The 4,668-nt window shown below is 37.3% G+C and overlaps 1 pseudogene; it reads right to left on the reverse strand.

Annotated features, from left to right (window-relative positions):
* Nucleotides 1–1,281: 1,281 nt before the first annotated feature.
* LOC103115896 (long-chain-fatty-acid--CoA ligase 4-like) lies at nt 1,282–2,567 on the reverse strand (annotated as a pseudogene).
* Nucleotides 2,568–4,668: the final 2,101 nt, after the last annotated feature.

Below are 4,668 nucleotides of genomic sequence, written 5' to 3' on the forward strand. Positions count from 1 at the left end.
GAAGGAAGGAGAGAGGGGCTTAGGGAGAGAATACCCACCATTCTAAATGTGGACTGTATACAGTAAGAAGTATTAAATAAAATGGTCAGCGTAGGAAGCCTGGTTTTCATTATTGTGTTATTATTATTTAAAATGTTATAATTGCTCAGGATACAATAATGCCAAACCCAAATACTGAGCATAAAAGCATGCTGAATCTAAATGATTAGGGTTATCCATCATTTTAGACACTGGCAAATTATTAATGCAAATTATCTAGATGCAATTTAAAGACATTTACAAGTCATTTTTAAATTGCTGGCATTTCAGAGACTTGGAGTCAATTTCAAGTTGCTTCATTTCCATTGGATGGATGGTGACAACTAACTTGTTTTCTGCTCTTTCAGTGGACCTTGAAATTATCATGACTTATTTGTTTCATTTCACTGTGCACCATTCCTCTGTTTTCATTCGGCACCACTGTGTTAGTTCACAGTTGTGATGATGTTGGCATTTTCAAGCATCTTTCTGCTCTTGGAGAAGAGATTTTTAAAAGATAGTAAAAAGGAGGAGGAGGAGGAGGCCAATATAGTATATGCGGTATTGCATTGTAAAGGATGGAAGGGGTGTGTGTGTGTGTGTGTGTGTGTGTGTGTGTGTGTGTGTGTTAGCACAGATATCAATCCAAAATAAGGGTGGTCTGAATTGAGGGAAGACAAAATGAAAGTGTTCTAGAAGACTTGGGTTCCAGCCTCACTTCTGCAATTAGCTAAATGGTGAAATCTTCAGCTAACTCCTTACTCTTCCTGAACTTTACACTGAATGTCTATAACCTGGCATCACTATTGATCTGCTTTACTCCTCAGAAGTATTTAGGGGCAAGGTTTCAAATCTAGAGAGTATCTTGGATGTATTTACTAGCAGAAGGTGTTGTGACTCCAAATGGAGTTTGGGTCAATTAGCATACAAATGACATCAGCCTGAGGTGGGGACACACAATGGGATGTATAAAAGCATGGACTTGGGGCAGCACTGTCTCTTGATCCTATGACCTCCACCATGGACTCTCATGTGGTGTGGATCCAGATTGATCCTGGTCTTTTCACCTGGTTATCTTGGGTAACTTTGAAATTTTGTCGATTTTCTTACCTTAACTTATCCCCTCACATTCTCAGTGATTTTATTGAATAAACCTCTGTTTTGCTTTACCTGAAATGGAACTGCTTATTTACAGCACTAGGTATCAGTCCAAATAAAGCCTCTATTGTTTAAACCCATTCTCAGCTCCCTGCTGTGAATCCTTTTACACCCTGTAGCACCAAGCCCCTTTTAAGTTAAGTTACAACAAGAAGAAATATTGTAACTTTCTCAAAGTGAAATGAATCCAGAAACAAAGTAGAAATTTTCAGTTACTGCTCATCTTGAATAAGACAGAATATAAAAACTACAATAGTTTCAAAGCACCAAAGGGTATGACAAATAAAATTTTCAAAGTCAAAGGTCTTTCTACTGATATATCTTATACCTTCATGTGCTCAGAATCATCTCGGGGAAAGGTGGTGGCAGACCCGGTTGAGCACACATATTACATTGTGCAAGGACCCAGGTTCAAGCCCTCAGTCCCCACCTCCAAAAGGGAAACTTCATGAGCTGTGAAACCATGCTGCCGATGTTTCTCTCCTATATCCCCCACTTCCTCTCAAATTCTCTGTCCAAAATAAAAAAAAAATTACAAAACATTTAAAAAGAATAATCTATTATTATTTCTCTCCTCCTCTCTCCATTTCTCTCTGTCCTATCCAACAATGACAACAACAATAACTACAACAATAAAACAACAAGGGCAACAAAGGGAAATAAATAAAATAAATATTAAAAAAAAAGAAAAAAAAAGAATAATCTATAAAATTTAAGCATGTAAAGTTCTAGGACATATACCAGAGATTAATAGGAGTTAGGTGAGGAGGGTATCTAGGTCTAATTAGGTAGAAACTAATTATTTTTTTTTTCCAGTGAAAAACCACCAGAACACCTCCTGCACACCTGAAAACTGGAGAAAGCATTCTATTTGCCCCCATACATTCTCTCTATGTCAACTCCTTCCTTTTCAGTTTGAAAGCATCAGTTACCAAACCAGTCTCAGGGGTCCATGGCTCAGGGTTTAAGTGAACCTTGACTGGGATTTCAAATTGCTCCAGTTTCATGGCATTTGCAGCTCTCTAATTTATTTCAGTATTTCAGCTTCCATGATTGGATTATTGCAGATATCAACCCAAGTTCCTTCCATCCCTTTCTGCTGTGCCAACAGTGTTAACATTTTCTGGTTAGGAACCACAAAGCTGATCACGTAGGACTGGTCACTTTTGGCAAAAGTACCGATATTGTCCATAAGTGGACAGTTCTTTAGAGAAGCCTCTACTTTCCCAAGAAACACATATTCACCAGATCTTTCTTACGATCTATAATCTGTAAGCATCCATCAGGATGGAATTTTCCAATATCACCAGTGCAAAACCACCTTTGTCCATTTTCATCCACAGAATAATCCTTTGCTGTTTCCTCTTTGTTTTTAAAATATCCCATGGAGATATTTTGTCCACCAATTACAAAGTAGAAACTATTTCATTAGGTACTTTATGGTGTCTTTTTAGGTCTTTCTGCTTGCTTGCTACATTTATTGACTCACTGCAACTACTGTGCACTTTTGCTTTAAGGTTTATGTTTTTCCCCCCAACTCCTGGATATATGTACTTATGCCCCATCTCATGAATTAAGCTCATAGTCTGCTTTCTCATAGCTTTTTCTTTTACTATTGTCTTTAAGAATATGTAATGATTCTTTGCCTATATTAAATTAGTATTGTTTTTATTTTAACCATCTTGCTTATTTCCATACACATCTGCAAGAATCTTCTATTCATGGAAACCTCTCAGATTACTCCAATTTAGTTCATTCTTACTATCTCTGAATTCCTTTTTCACCCCCTCTTCTTCCCCGCATCAGGGTGATGGAGAATGGATCCAGAGCCTCAAACAGTATTGATGAAAAGCCTCCCCACCCCAATTTTATGTTCTTAAGTTTCTGAGAGACAAGACAGAGAGAGAGAGAGGGAGAGAGAAAGAGAGAATCATAACACTGCTCCATCATCCACAGAGCTACCCTGGTACAAGCCATGTGCCCTCATGTGGTACCAAGGCTTGAGCCCAGGGCCTCATGCACAATATGGCATGGCAAGCTATTTCCTGACCCAGATCTTTTATTTTTGAGTTATTTTCTAGGTGCTGTTAATCAAAGTCTTCCATTCTCAGAAAGCAATAAATAGATGGCAAGAGCCTACTCCCACTCCTAAAAAGTAATCAGAATCTCTGGAGAGAGGGTGAGAGAGAGTTGGGATTGAAAAGATATACACATATTTTCATATTCTGTAAATAATAATCCCTCCTATTTTTATATAACTTTTACTTTTTAATGTGCCTAATAGATCAAACAGATATAATAAAAAATATATTTTTTTCTAGTGTGTTGTTAACTGAAGATTCTCAGGAAGACCAGGTGGTGTCACTACTTGCCAGTTAATGTTTCTGGTCTAATGAAGATCATTTGACATACTTAAATTTGACCTATCCTTTAATCTTCTCTTTGCCTTCAGGCCTTCAGTAAATCTTGGAGTTGTCTTCTTCTTCTTCTTCTTCTTCTTCTTCTTCTTCTTCTTCTTCTTCTTCTTCTTCTTCTTCTTCTTCTTCTATTCTTTTTAAAGGTTTATTTATTAATGAGAAAAAGGGAGAGAGAAATGAAGCATCAGTCTGGCACATGCAGTGCTGAGGATCAAACTCAGAAATCCAGACTTGTAAGTCTTGTGCTGCTTTATGTGCTGTGCCACTTACTGAGTTGCTATATTTAATTTTAAATATTTATTAATATTAACATATAGTGAGAGAGTTCAGAGCCCAAGTCTATCACACACCGTGCTGGGATGGAATCCAGGGCCTCAGGCTTGCAAGTTCTGAGCTCTCCCACTAAGCCACCTGTCTGGTTACCTTTGCTTTATTTTCTTTAGTTGCCCTAAGCCTTTCCTGTTAAATGACAATAACTCCCTCAATTTATTGGGAAAATTAAAAATTCCCTATGCTTTTCCACCTACCCCATGAGGGAACAATACTACCTCCAATTGAGAGTCTCAAAATAATAATAATAAAATCAACTGATTCCAGAATAAATATCATGACAAATGTCAAAAAAATTTTTTTGACCTATCCTAAACTTGCTAATTCTATGCTTAAATATACTTTTGCATTTCTTTCTCTTCCTAAGAAAGCACTGCATAAGTAAGTTTGCCAAGAAAATAGCAAAACCTAAATAGTGCAAATAGTTCACATTCTCTGAAAGGAAATCAAGATATGCCCTGAGGCTGCCAAACTTCCTATCGGAATGCAAGAAATAAAAAGAGCAGAAGTAGGCCTCTCCTAGGCCCCAGGCCTGGGATTGCATTGCTTTCATTTTTATGTATTAGCATTCCAAAGAGCAAGTTTATGAGCAATGCTTAATGAGGTTGCAGGAAAAACTAAACTCCAAACAGATTACACTTTTGCAATCTCAGTAGTTTTCAATAATTTTTTTTTCTTCTGCCACCAGGGTTATCATAGGTGTTCCATAGCCACACAATTCTATCACTTCCCAATAGACTTTTTA

This window comes from Erinaceus europaeus, chromosome 10 (genome assembly GCF_950295315.1).
Source record: "Erinaceus europaeus chromosome 10, mEriEur2.1, whole genome shotgun sequence".
Lineage (NCBI taxonomy): Eukaryota > Metazoa > Chordata > Mammalia > Eulipotyphla > Erinaceidae > Erinaceus > Erinaceus europaeus.